The sequence below is a fragment of the Neofelis nebulosa genome, chromosome 16, assembly GCF_028018385.1.
Source record: "Neofelis nebulosa isolate mNeoNeb1 chromosome 16, mNeoNeb1.pri, whole genome shotgun sequence".
Lineage (NCBI taxonomy): Eukaryota > Metazoa > Chordata > Mammalia > Carnivora > Felidae > Neofelis > Neofelis nebulosa.
Genome location: NC_080797.1, coordinates 26,153,743 through 26,168,805, shown reverse-complemented (window position 1 = coordinate 26,168,805; position 15,063 = coordinate 26,153,743). Strand labels below are relative to the sequence as shown.

The following is a 15,063-nucleotide window of genomic DNA, read 5'->3' as shown; positions in this document are numbered from 1 at the left end:
TTTGGGGATGCTCAAATCTTGCAAAATAGTCTGTCCTTCATGATTTTATACTGTTCCAAGCAACTGATTTTCCCTTGGATTATTTACAAACAGATGAGCCATTATTCGTGTGTACTCTACATAAATAAACTTGTATTGGACTTTCTGCAAAAGACTGAAGACTGCATACACAAATCAAGTTTTGGGGTCAATGCACGTCCAACAGATGACCACTTTTAAACCTGATAGCCTGATCACAACAGGTGGTGACCCTATACCACCTTTGCTCTTTGACCGAGATCTGCAAAGCAGCAGTGACCTGCTCCCAATGGGACCAGAGCACCGCAAAGCATAGTTGTGCCAGGCACACCACTCACTCTCAACCACCATGGCTCACTCAGGGTGATGACAGTCATCACGACAATAGAAGAGGACCTTGAAGGTGGTACCTGCTTGTTTCCCGAGGACTCGGGAAGTACTACCCTAGTTTTACATTTACGTTTTCTGTTCCTCACAACCCTTGGGAGGTACCCTTCTGCAGAGGAGGATACAGAGGCAGAGACGGTGCAGGTCTCAAGGCTGAAGAGTCCCCTCCCCTCCCCCACCAAGTCTAGCCGAGGTCAGCTATGTCCCTCACACGTGCTATGCTGCAGAAGGAAGCTGGTCTCTAGGGAGGCACAGGCCCAAGGTGAGCTATACACCTCTCTTTCCCTCCCAGCCCAGCCTTCTTATACAAGTGGAATTCAATTCTACAGACCTTTCCCTGAGCACCTTCTATGTGGAGGCCTTCTGATGGAGGTCCCTGGGAGGATGTGAGGAAAAGCAAAGCAGCTATGATCTCAGGTTAACCGCATAGCTGTAAGCTGAATGGGAGGGTGCCACGCTGTTTAAGACTGTTGCAATACACAAAGCCGTTTCTCCAAAATCAGGATGGTCACATCAATGGCTTAAATGAACATCACTAGGAATGTCCACAAATTCACTATTTGCCCATGCCTGTTTTTTCCCTTTCACATCTATGTTTACTTCTTAGTAACGTCATCCATTTCATATGAAGTACAGTATCCTCTGGTTATTCTTCTCAGGTCTTAAAACATGAGGTCACCCTCCCCCCCAGAGGCCAATGGCATTGTTTAAAAAAAAAAAAAAAAAAGGCAAGACAAGGCTCTGAAGTCTGAGGATTTCTGACACACCACCTCTGTATGACCCGAGGCAAGTCACTGTTCCTACCTTGACCTCAGTCTTTTGCGGGTGGGGGGACAATGCAGTTGCCCCACAGTGCAGGTTCCGACAAACCCCAGGGGCCCATGAACCCCCTCACCAGGCATGCACTTTTGTGGGAGTACACGGTGTACATTTTTGCAGGGAGAGGGTCCTAATGTTCAAGTTCTGCAACAGAACTGTGACCAAGAGGTTAATACTGACTCGAATCTGTAAGGTCTAATCTGCCTCGCAAACTCTTAGGTTCCACAGAGAGCTAAAACTTCACCCCTCCCCCTCCTTCCTTCTTTCTCCACCCCCCCTACAGGTCACTATGTGGACAGTCAAGGAAGCTACCGGCAGGGACTTTACTCAGACCCAGGGACTTCAGCATCCTGTGTGCCCCCCCCCCCCCCACCATTCCTGCTGCCCTGTGGTCCCCTCTTGCATTCTCCGGCACAGAGGTTTTCTGCTCCACTTTTTGAGACCTGAAATAACCTGATTTCAAGAGGCAGCTAACTCCACACCAGGGAAGGAGATGATCGATGAAGGAACAAGGGTCTAGACACCTTAGAACAGAACCAGCCCTGGTAAGGAGCCAGGGGCAACACAACGGAGTCAGAGCACTGTGGGAGGAGGTCAGGTGGAGCCCTCTGGAAGGTCTGCAGTGCAGGCCAGCTGCACGCTCACTGCCCTATCAAGGCTGGCTCTGACTTCCTGTCCACCTCTGCCCTGCTCCTGGGGCTCCCACACAGGACTGCACCGGGAGCCCCCAGGCTTGGAGGGAACCAGCAAGGGGCTAACTGTCAAGCAGCCACGAGGTCAAGAACAGCCAGGACTACTACCACCTCACCGTCCTTGGAGAAGCCACTTTCCCACTGACCCTGCCCTCTTAGTACTGCAGGAAGGTCAAAGCAAAGCGTGCCCTTGCCTGGACTGTCGGGAGTCTCCACAAAAAGGAAAGGGATGTCACCAACTCCAGAAGACGGACACTCCCAAGATGCCAGGTGCCTCCAAAGCACTGCCAAGATCCCCTGCAGGGGCCTCACTCCCTCCACTCCCTTTCTAGCCGCCCCCTGCATCAGTCCACCTGATGAGACTGACAGCTAACAAGGCCTCACCACAGGCTGCAAGCAGGAAGCTCAGTTCCTCTACCACTCAGCAGGAGACTGTGCATCGAACTGTGGCCAAGCGCTGCACCTGCCCCCTGACCCCACCCAACGCGAAGGAAAGTTCTCAGAACAGTTTTCCTGTTGTACCACAAGCTGATGTCAGTCATCCAAATGGGTCTCCACATTGTTCATCAGACCGGACGTACCTGCTCAAATGCAAATGTCAAGCCACATTAAACACACAGAACATAACCTTTACTCTTGTCCGAGCACTTTGTATTCAAACAGTGAAGGAGCAAATTTCAACCACAAGTCCCAAGACCATGGAGATTCTTCCCCTTTCCTTAATTCTTCCACGGGCAAGCTGTAAAGCACATTCCCCACACCGGCACTTCTAAGAGGTGTCAGTCATCAAAACCAGAGATAAGTAGACAGAAGTAATGAAGAAACTTGCTTTCAGGACTTATGTTTAAAACAAAAACAAGAACAGGAAACTGCCTTTCAAAGATCAGAAGTTTACTTACTGGTAGAGTAACTCAGGGCAACATTTGCATAGGACTACTGGGAATACCCATCAAGATTTGAGTTGCACTTTTTTTTTTCCCAATTAGCAATCCAACGATTTTGCTTTTACGAATATATTCCTAGGTGTGCAAGGACGTAAACAGCCAGGGCTAGAGCTGACCGTTACTGAGCACTTGCCATGTCCCAGGCATTGTTCGAAGTGCATATCCATTACCTCTTTTGCTACACATAAAATCCACCCCCCCCCCCCCATTTACAGAGTAGAAACCAGAGGCCAAGAGCAGTAAGGTAACCTGTTAGAAGCAGGTAAAGCCACGAATTCAAACCCAGGCAGTCCAAGGATGTCACTACAGCTCTGCTTTAAAAGTCACAACCCAGCATGGAAGTTATATGTTCAGCAGGAAACAATTATAGCACATCCACATAATTGAACACTGACCACCACAAAGCTGCATCTCTGTGTGCAGATGTGGGAAGAGGTCCACGATCTTTACTGTTAGTGAAAAAATCAAGTTGCAGAACTACAGGCTATGCTGTAAGTTAAAAACAGTAAAAGAAACGTCAAAAGCAAAATTCTGAAAAAATCCACAAGAGAAGTCAATGGAGGTTACAGCTGTGAAATGGGCCTGTGGCAAGAGAAAAAAGTTTTCATGTTTTGTACCCTTCCATTTTTTTTTTTTTTTTTTTTTTTACATCAGATGTACATGTTTGTTTTATATTTTAAGCATGTTCTTATTTTTTGGATTTTTTTATTTTGAGACAGAGCTAGAGAGAAAGAGACAGAAGGTGAGCAGGGGAGGGACAGAAAGAGAGGGAGAGAAAAAGAATCCCAAGCAGGCTCAGCACTGTCAGCAGACAGACCGATGCAAGACTCAAACTCATGAACTGTGAGATCATAACCTGAGCCAAAACTAAGTCAGACACTTTTAACTGACTGAGCCACCCAGGTGCCCCAGATGTGTTTTTATAAATCAAAATGTATAGCTTACCAGTGATAACACACAGTAAGGAAAAGGGCAGAGCCCAATAAAGCAACGTGACCAAAATCCCACATGCTTAGGCATCTGATTCTCAAGTGGCTAATCCCAGGTTTAAGTCTTACACCCGATTCCCATAAAACTGACAAAAACACGGTCTTCAAATATCTTCTGTAGTGAATGTAAGATTAGTCAGAGCAATTTAAGTACTTGATGCAATGCTTTTTCCTGACTTTAAGTATTTTTTTAAATAATCTCTACTTGGCAATTGAACTCACAACCCTGAGATCAAGAGTTGCATGCTCCTCTGACCAAGCCAGCCAGGTGTCCCTGGTCTTTCTTATTTTGAACTCTAGGTTGATGGGCAGAGGAAAGTTGCAAAAGAGTCCATGAACCTAGGATAAGGAATGACCCACACTGTGTTTGTGAACAGTCCCAGTCTACAGTCCCTGTCCCAACTGCACTATATATCACATGGCTCTGTGTGTGCCCTCCTAAAACAAATCAAAATAGCCACGTTTCTCAGAAAGATACACGAAACAAGGTTTACAAAGTCAGAGGAAGGCAGAGTCAGCAAAATCCCAGGTCAGGCATTTACTTGCACATCCCAGCACCAAGATGAAATTAAGATGTTGAGACAACTGAAAAAGCAGATGTCTTTACTAAAAAAATAAAAAATAAAAAAAAGTCCTTTTCCAACAAATATTTAAAGAAACATACTTGGAATGGTTCCCCCCTCTCCCTTCCCATAGAGGAAACAAAACAGTATGAAAGATCTTTTTCCCCAAAAAGACCTAAATCTTTTTTAGTAACAGCTAATTTTTTATTGCTATCCGTCTATTCCTTACTCCATCAGAAAACACGAGAAACTCCCTTCTTTGACAATGGGTTAAGTCCAGCCCTAGGACAAATCAGTTCCACAAAAGCGGTTTCCTACTGACAAGGTGGGGGTTTTGTTTCTAACCAATGCTTCAACTTCAAATAACTCATAACCAAGGCCACAAGTCCATCAAAAGGCAATGTTCAACCATAATTCTTTCATCATTTCGGTAGAAAATTACACTCCAAACCATACAGTGTGGCTATCAATTTATTCACTGATCTTTAGTACGTGATTATTGACCATCCTGTGCACCCAGGAAATACACTCTAAGAAACGCTAGAGAGAGCTCAGTGCCCTATAAAATGTACAACTACAGGGTTCAGGGTAACCAACCCTACATTTTTACCTCAACATTATAACTTTAATCATTTCAGAAAAAACTGTTTTGCTTTCTTAGAATTTGACCTTTTCCAGGAGGCCTCAAATGACTGGTTCTTCAGAAAATCCTGTAAGTTGAAACTATCGTATTTTCTTAATTTCCCTGCTGTCAGCACAGGCATTCTACTCACCTATGTCATAATCACCTTGTTGAATAGACAGTTGTGGAATAGCTTCTGATGCTACTCATCGCTGTAAGGATAGTGACACTCTCACAAGCTTTGGGAGAGAAGACTTCTCACTTGAAAACACTTTTTCAGGTTTATTTGTTTTGTGACAGAGAATGTGCATGCATGCACAAGCAGGGGATGGGCAGGGAGAAAGAATCCCAAGCAGGCTCTGCCTGCTCCATCCATCATGCGTAGAACACGATGCAGGGCTTAACCCCACAATCCTTGGATCATGACCTGAGCTGAAACCAAGAGGCAGACACCCAACCGAGCCACCCAGGCACCCCTGAAAAGCTCAATTTTCCCCCTAAACATTGACTCTCTATACTGGCAAGAACACAAGCCAACAGGAAGTCCTTTCATCAATCACACCACGAAATTGGAAATATTTCCCAAGAAGCTTTTTAGAAAAACTAATGTGAACACCTGTCAATCCTACCTTCAAGAAATAATTGCCAATTCAGAAAAAGCCAAAAGCACAAAATTGCTCATTATAGGTCATTCCCAAGAGCAGTAAATTAGAATATTTTAATTACAGAAACACGGGATGCCAAGTCTGGAAGACCATCCTGCAACCCTTAGGTTACTACGTAGTCAGCATCATTAGAGTATAATGTTTACTCAAAGTATCTAGAAATAAATCCATATATGCTCTCATGTATACCTGCATCTAAAGTGAAAAATATACCAACATAAAGCAAATTGTGTTGGAGAGATTCCTGTAAGATTTGTTCCCCCTCAGCACTACTGGCATTTGGGGCTGGGCTGGTCTTGGCACTGGGATCTGCACTGTGCATCTAAGATGTCGAGCAGAGCCCCCACCTCTACCCCGTAGAGGCCAGCAGCATGCCCCCACCTTCAGTTGTGACAATCAACACGGTCTCCAGACATTGCCAGATGTCCCCGAGAAAGCAAAATCACTCCCAGTTGAGAACCACTAAGTTTAAGCTTTTTTTCTCCTCTATTTTCTCATTTTTCTGTTCTTTCCATATATTGCAGTACTTGTTTTCAAGTAAAAGCAGAAGCTAGTATTTAATGACTTAGTCTTTATTCAAAGCCAAGAGCCATCCCTTGAGCACACTGCCCCCATCAACACAAGACAGGGTGGATCTCTTCCCAACCCGCAGCCCATGGCCTTCCCCACAAGCATAGCCCATCCATCCGGCCACTCTGGAGAGCCTTGGCCTCCACGTTTCCCCCCTACCAAACCAGCTCTCCCAGCCGAGCCCTTCCCTTGCTGCGCACATTCCTTCTGCAAACACATCCATGTCTAGAAGTTTCCGTATGCAGATTAACAGAAGAGCCAAAGCGTCAGTGTCTCTCACACCATTTGGTACTTTGCTGTCACAGGTCCTCGGAGCACCTTCTGAGAAATCGTGACAGGCCTCATCACATAAGCCTGCATTTCAACGTTTTTAATTTATTTTTGGGACAGAGAGAGACAGAGCATGAACGGGGGAGGGGCAGAGACAGAGAGAGACACAGAAGCGGAAACAGGCTCCAGGCTCTGAGCCATCAGCCCAGAGCCCGACGCGGGGCTCGAACTCACGGACCGCGAGATCGTGACCTGGCTGAAGTCGGACGCTCAACCGACTGCGCCACCCAGGCGCCCCTAAGCCTGCATTTCAGAAGGAGCTTCGAATCCTCTCCCGAGGACTACAGAATACCACACACAAGAACAGAAGAGGATTTTGGCTGCCCACATGTTGCTGCTTTGGAGACCACAGGTCAGAGAGAAGTCACAACATAATTTAAGAAGACAGCAAAAGAACTTGCTCTGTTTCTTAGAACCCAGCCAGCAGGAGGAGAAGGTTGAACTAGGACCGTGGGGATGGGGGTCCATTTCACTGTAACTTCATGTGCTGGCAAATCCACATCCATTTTTCTTCTCCACACCCAGGAGTTACATCTCACCTAGTAAATCTGCTCGAGGGCTTGTACAAGGAATCCACTCTGAAACCTTATTGTCCAAGCCTTTCCCTCCCCTCATATCTGCGACCTTATTGTCCAAACCTTTCCCTCCCCTCATATCTGACCCCTCCGGCCCTCCTCTCCTCAGGCTGCGTTCCCAGCAGTCAGGTCTGCCTGGCTGAATGATGCCCATGGGCTCATCACCTAAAACCTTCCACCAGGTGAGTTCATTACCTCTAGCAGCCCCCCCAACCCCAACACACCCTCCCTGCTTCCCTAGACTAGGGACTCCCTGAGGACAGAGACAGAGCCCCAAGTTACGAACGTGGACTTGTAACTGGCCTCAAGCCATCCCTATACAGCTCCTCACACATTCACACCTTCTGCCATGTTTGGGCAGAAATAGAAAAATTTTCCCGAGGTTTCTTAAGAAGGAACAAACACATGCCATCCCAGGTGGGGTTTTTATGTTTGTTGTTTTGTTTTGTTTTTTGCCTGTTTGGGTTTGCTTTTAACCACCACTGGTGTTGTTTGTGAAAGCCTTAGCAACATCTCATCCCTTAAGATGTTTTAAGGGCAAGGAACTTGACCCACCAATCCCTTCTGCCACCTGGCTCTACAATTGCCTTTCACGAATCTAGAGTATTACAACTAAGGGGAAAAAATAGGTTATGAAACAATGAAAACATTAGCCTTACCTCATTATTTGTAACCGTCTATTAGTTGCTTACTGTGGGCAAAAGTAATTAACACATTTATATATTTGAACACTTCTATGGCAGAGTGTTTAACACTCAAGTAGTGATTATGCTGGTGGCTTAACAGCATACTAGAAATATTAAGAGAAATAAAAGGGATATTTAATAAGCACTTACTGAGTATTTATTAAGCATCAGGTTCTATTCTAAGGCTTTTAATCTATCAACTAACCCTCACAACCACCCCATGAGGTCTGTACTATTAATTCCATTTTTACAAAGGCCATCATGAGGAACCTGAGTAGGTGTGTGACTTCTTAATTTAAACTGTACGGAGTCTATTTACAGGTCTCAACTTAAGTATAGGCATACAAGTACGGGCAGACAACCAAGTTTTTCCCATGAAGTCAAATCTCTTAATTCCCTACGAAGCAGCCCACATGAATCTTTACATTCTTATTTCTGCTCGATGTGCTTCTTGAATGGCTCACTGGGAGCAAGGTCCAAACACTTCCTAAACTGGATTGTGACTTAGTAGTCAGCTCGATTTCAGAAGCAAGTAAGACAGGGGCATTTATTTCTTCAAAACACTAAACCTATAATTTTGTAGGGATTTCAGTTGAGTTTTTAGGTTTTTTTTTTTGGTTTTTTTTTTTTGTTTTTTTTTTTTTTTTTTAGTACAGCAGACACCATTAGTTTCCAGTAGACAACACAGTGATTCAACAGCTCTACACATGCTGACTGCAGGGACAGCTGCCATCTGTCCCCATACAATACTTAACAGTACCACTGACCGGATTTCCCTATGTGGTGCCTTTATTCCCATAGCTCACATCATAACCGAACACCTGTAGCATCTCCTCTTCACCCATTCTGAACTATCAAGCCATGAAAAAGACATGAAAGGAAACAAATGCACAGGACTAAGTCCAAGAAGCTCATCTCAAGAGGGTATGTACTGTAGGTGTCCAATTCCATGACACTTGGTTGGTGGGGGGGGGGGGGGGGGGTGGGACTACAGAGACCATGAAAGGCCCGTCATCTCCAGGGAGTAGGGGGATGAATAGGCCAAGAATTTTTAGGGCAGTGAAAATATTCTGAATGATACCATAACGATGGACACCTGTCATTACACATTTGCCCAAACCCACAGAACGTCCAACACCAAGAGTGAACAGTAACCTAAACTATAGACCTTGGGATTAGGATGTGTCCATGTAGGCTCATCAATTGTAACAAATGCACTACCCTGGCAGGGGAGACATTCATTGTGGGAGAGGGCTATATGTTTGTGGGAGTAGGGGACAAATGGGAAACCTACTTTTTTTTTTTTTTTTTTTGGAACAATTCTAAGTTCACAGAAAAATTATTTCTTGGGGCAGCTGAGTGGCTCAGTTGGTTAAGCATCCAACTTTGGCTTAGGTCATGATCTCATGGTTACAGAGTTCAAGCCCTGCACTGGACTCTGTGCTGACAGCAGGGCAACTGCTTGAGGGTCTGCGTCCTTTCTCTCTGTTCCTCTCCCTCTCATTCTCTCAAAATTAAACTTAAAAAAAAAAAAAAAAAGTACATCTTTGGAGGAATGAGGAACACAGCCCCTTGCGGCAGTCTGAACTCAAGCTCTGGACTGGCTTGGTACGCCTTCCAGCATCTTCACAGCCCTGGTCACGCAAGGCTTCTTGGCCATGTGCCAAGCAGAACCAGTGGAGAGGGGAGCCTTACCTTCCCCTTCCAGTGTGCACTCAAGCCCAGTCTGCTCTCAGCACACCCAAGGTAAGGGCCCCCCACCCGGCCCCCCCTTTCTCCCCTATGTCCACAACAGTTTACCTGACCTACATCTGTATCTCACACCGGAGCCCAAAAACCAGAGCTCATCCAGCAGACCGCCTGTTCTCCTCCACTTCCCCCCTTCTGCTACCTGTGCCAACCTCACCCATAACGTTTAGCTTTTTATTGGTCTCTGCATCCTTCCTACCATTGCCAGGTTTCTTCTCAAATCTGAATGGGAGTAGCAAGAGGTGGGCTTGCTACACATGCAGATTCCTGGGCCCCAGAGATTCCAATCCAGCAGGTCCTAGCGGGGACCACAGAACTGACATTTACATCAAGCAGAGGCTGACAGTCCTGGGACCCTATCCCTGAGGACAGCCAGTATACGGCATTGTGCCCAACATGCACAAGTCCTTAAAATGTGCACTCAACAAGGAAATCTTGGCAGAGATCACAAATCAGGTCTTACAAGCCCTCTAGCCCTTCAGTATCCATGACCTAAGTGGATCTTCACAGCTCAACACATCAGCAAGGGAGGCACCAGTAACCCCCTTTACTGCCGAGGGGCAAATACACAACATGCTGGGTCCACATGGTTCCAACGAGCAGGGCAAGCCCAAGAAGCCAGGAACTGGAAGATTCACCCGAGCTCCTCTGAGCCCCTGTATCTCCTCATTACATCTGTTTTCTCCCAACTTAGCATCTCCCTGGCAGATGACCTGAAGGCTCTAACAAGCCCCGAGGAAACCCGATTTTAAAACTGGTCAAAAGGACACATACACACACACACACACACACACACACACACACACACACAGGAATTGCCCCCACCCCCAGAGCTTTAACATTAAAAGCTGTTCAACGAGCATGTGGCTTACACGGACCATCTGTGATACGGTAGACATGAGACCCTTTCCCTGAAGACTTCAACTAGCTTCACCAAGAGGTCATCAGCTAATAGAGCAAAATGCACACAATAAAAAGACCAGCCAGAAGTACCACTGGCCAGGATCCTGAAACAGGAGGACCAGAGAAGTACAACCCATCCATCACTGTACAGCCCTGAATGATCACACGTCTTCAGCTAGCAAGTTGAACGGAAAAGTGCCTGTGGTGGAAGGCAAGCCAGGGCCCTGCAAGTCTTCCCACATTCAGGTGTTTCCAGGCAATGGGTCATAAATATCCGTTAACCAGATCTGGGCACTTCCTTTTTTGGAAGTGCCTTCAGCTACAACTCCAATGACCACACTCTATTCCCTCTCTTCTCCCAAACACCTTCTGGGTTGTCTCCTGCAGAGCCAGGTTTCTCCATTCAATGGTTAACACTTCCATGAAACCACACTCGCCTCGAGGCCACACACATTAACAGTCAGTGCAGCAGGAATGCACCTGACAGGTGCCAGCGCTTGGCACACACTCAGGAAAATGGCAATTGTAACATCATGCAATTCCTTTCCTTCCCTGAAGACCAGAATCGGAGACCGGGAATCCCCACACACCCCGGAATCCAGCTCCTTTTACCATGTCATCCTGGACTTGTTTGCTTAATTCAGGGCACAGAGGTGCCGAGGGGACCCGAGGGATGAGGCAGGAAATTAGACAATGGCAGCTCCTTCAGGCTGGCCCAGTACCACGGTAACGGGCAAGCAGCCCTGTGAACAGCAGAGGTGATGGAGGCGACGTCCCCACGACCTCCAGAGAAAAACCCAGGAGGACAAACAGGCCTTCAGTCTCTGATGAGGACAAAGACCTCAGTGCTCCCCCACGAGGGAAGAGAAAGCCACACCCAGCACACAACAGCAGGGACAAGGCAGGTCCTCAGGGTGAGGGAAGCTGGCTCCAGTGGAGAGAGGTGGAGGCAAAAAGAGGCTTGAAACAGCAAAGCCCAGGAGGGAACATGGGGAGCTGTGCCTCACACAGGCAGCAGAGCCGCCTCCTCCAGCAGACACAGACCTGTCCCCATGACCATGGAAGACATGCACCCAACGCAGAAGGCAGGGAGGCAAGAGAAGTGCTGGCCTCCCCAGTACGGCAGTCCAGCCTCCACCCCTCCCTCTGGAAAAGAGGCCACTCAACCAGGAAGCGCTGGGCTCCTGATTAAAGGCCAGGGTGTCAACTCATTACATGGTCCTCGGGTTTTTAGCATCATATCTACAGCCAAGCCTGGAGGGCTTCACTGGTTACAAACCAAGAGATAACCTCCCCCCATCACGGCATAGAAACGGATCGTGACAACACGAGGAAGGATTTCCGTGGCACCTTCCCCATGGCAGTTAATCGGTTTGGCTTCTCTGTGATGCCCTCCGAGTAAATCCCTCCAACACCCAAGCAATACGCACGGCCAGCTTTACACGTTCAGAAAGCCACTGGAGGATTCTTTGTTGGTTTACTTAACAACTGGTGGTTGGGGAACAATGAGAAAGCTCAGAGCAGCAGAGAAACAAAACCATGCTCTTACCAATTATTAGAGACATGTTGCTGTGTATCTTCACAGGCCTTTAAAGGTCTACACATTAGTGTAGGCACAACATCCCAGGACAGCGAGAGCACCAGAACTTCAGAGGCCACTTACAGGCTGTGTGACCCCGGGCAAGTCACTTTCCTTCTCTGGCCACATGTCCAGAAAATAGGGATAACACCACTTCAAACTCAAAGGTTTAGTGAGGATGAAAGGATACATTGTAAGAAGCAATCAGTAAACGTTAGCTCTATTATGTGCTTACCATGTTCCTTAACCAGTGTTCTCCTTTACCCATCTATCGAAAATCTTTCCAGGACCACAAATGGACTTCGACACTTTCAGTTAATAGCTGTGTATCTAACTGTATGTGGGGACCGTAACTTAGTCTACCTCCCTTTGCAGCCATCCTAGTTTTGGGTCATTTTTCCCTGTGACAGAGGACAAGGATGAGCGCCCTGGGTTGTGTATATCTTGGCTCGCCCACTCATTTCTTAGGGAAAACTCTCCAGAGAAAATTGCTGAGAAGAGACAGTCGACCCTTGAGCAGCATAGGTCTGAACTGTGTGGATCTACTTACATGTGATTTCTGTAGATAAACAGATTTCTATATAGACAGATATAGTACTTGTCAAGGTGCCTGAGTGGCTCAGTCAGGTAAGCATCCAATTCTTGATCTTGGCTCAGGTCATGATCTCAGTTTTTGAGTTCAAGTCCCACATCAGGCTCTGAGCAGACAGTGCTGAGGCTGAGATTCTCACTCTCCCCTCTCTCTGTCCTTCCCCTGGGGCTCATGCTCACTCTTGCTCTAATACAGATTTAAACGTCTTAAGGGAAAATATACCTTTTCTATTACTTTATTCTAAGAATATAGTATATAACACACATAACATACGAAGTATTTGTTAACTGACTTGTCAGTAAGGCTTCTGGTCAATAGGCTATTAAGTTTTTGAAGAGTCAAAAATTCTACTTGGATTTTCAATTCCACAGGGGTCAGCAACCCAATCCCTGCAGTTTTCAAGAATCAATGTACTTAATTATGTGGCAAAAAAAAAAGGGGGGGGGGTGTATGTTAAGACTACATCTAACAAAGTCACAAAGGTTCAGCTAAAGGTTTCCTGAATTTTGCTTAACAGATTATCACCTCACAGGAAAGGGTATATGTATCGCTGCTTACATTTTACAGAATTAGTGATTCACCAGTACACCCAAACATCTACGAATTTGGCTGTGAAACGTTCTCCTAATAAGCAGACCCAGTATTGAGGTAAGTAATACGCGTGTATGCACGCACACCTACCTCTTAGGTGGTTTCAGTTGGAGTTCTAATTTTGCAACTGCCAAGGAGCTTTAAATGCCCATGCATATAGAGGTCGGACTTAAAACATCTGGTCCACAGACCCCTTGAGGCTCAGTGCAGATTCTGGGTCCCAACCAGACACATGGAGTCAGAATCTCAGCTGCTGGAGATGCTTTTTTAAATGAGGCCCCTGGGAGATTCTCAAACACAGTAAGACCCAATAGGTGATCTTCATTGATAAATAATTACTGATGTCATGCACACAACACAGCTTCTATCCACATTTCAAATCCTTCCAGCTTCAGCCTCTCCATAGAGCTTACCCTCTTACACTTGTTCGGATACTAATGACTTTAGAATTCTTGGTTGGATTCAACACGAAGTTTTAGACATCTATTACATGCCAGGTCTTAGGTAGGGACTTGCAAGACACAGTCTTGTGCCCAAAGAACCACTTTTCACAAGAAAATCCATCTGGTTATGGGGCAGTATACCTGGAGATCAGGAAGAGTACCTTAAGGCCCTCAACTTAAAAATTCCATCGTTTATTCATCATTTATCCAGCAATTGCTTTGATCAATATCTAGCTGAAGTCAGCCTCAGGCAATTAATTACCTTTATTAAGATATTTGGGGGGATCCCATGTGTAAATTTCAATTCTGCTCTCATGGGTCTTCCCTCCCCACACTTTTGCTGTTTCACGAGGGAATCTCTGGACTTTAAGAACAATCTTCACAAGATCCTCCTAAGTACAAAGATCTCAGACCTTATTAAATGGGCATAGTCAGTGACGCTCATTAGGAGACAAGACCTTAGAGACGCTGCACCAGCAAGAGTATGATAAACCCCCGGCACTTCACAGGTTTACCTTGGCCTCCGTTTGGGCAAAATTCCTAATCCGTCAACAGAAGCTGAACAAAATCATCTGAATTGCAGGCAATACCCAGCTCTCACCCCATGAGCCACCTTCCACAACCTCGGAGAAAGTAGATACCAGTCAAGGATCAATGGGATACACTAGATTGGAATGTTTGACAAGGACAAGGAGCCAGCTAGCCAAACTCCCTTAGTTTTAGATTAGGAAACAAAGGCTGAGAAACGAACTTTCCTCTGGGTCAGAGGATTTGGGCCAGAGAGCAAGACCCACACCTTCCATCTGCCCCGTTCATTCTAAAACCAAATAAACCAACCAGGAGGCTCAGGAGTATTTCCCATTTGTATGGAACTTAATAGTTTTTAAAGATGTGTTGACCTGTGTCTTCTCTTAAACACCTTCCCTCATATAAAGCAGCTCTCCATACACTACGAATGAGAAACACCAAATAAATACACCAAGGGATTTGCCACAAGTCCAAAGTCATCGCGATGGTCAACAATTGAGCGTAGATTTTTCGAAATGTCCAATCAGCTTCAACAATTTAAACCAAATGCCTAGAACTCCATAGAAGAAACACCAAGATTATATGAACCTTTTTTTAAACACACATTGTGGCATAAATGCCACTGAGTGGACAGATGGAGGGCTGAGTTCACAACACGGCCAATCTAGCCAGTTGGCAAAGTATCTCAGTCTTTCAGTTACTCATTCAAGTTACTCCCTGTGAAAGAATTAGACCTGTAGGGTGTTTCATAAAGACAGAAAGTCATCACAACTGATGCCTCTTAAACTTAGCACGCAGTAAACTAAGAACCTTTTCTA

General features: G+C 46.0%; 1 protein-coding gene across 3 annotated transcripts in view; it reads right to left on the bottom strand.

Annotated features, from left to right (window-relative positions):
- Window positions 1-15,063, bottom strand: part of PRKCA (protein kinase C alpha) — a 401,449-nt gene that overhangs the window by 328,933 nt on the left and 57,453 nt on the right. Inside the window, exon 1 of one of the 3 annotated variants that reach the window (XM_058705742.1) lies at window positions 11,125-11,143. The exons of the other annotated variants lie outside the window; for them this stretch is intronic. The gene's annotated coding sequence lies outside the window, so the exon portion shown is untranslated. Of the gene's footprint in view, window positions 1-11,124; window positions 11,144-15,063 lie in introns of those variants that run through there. 3 annotated transcript variants of the gene reach the window in all.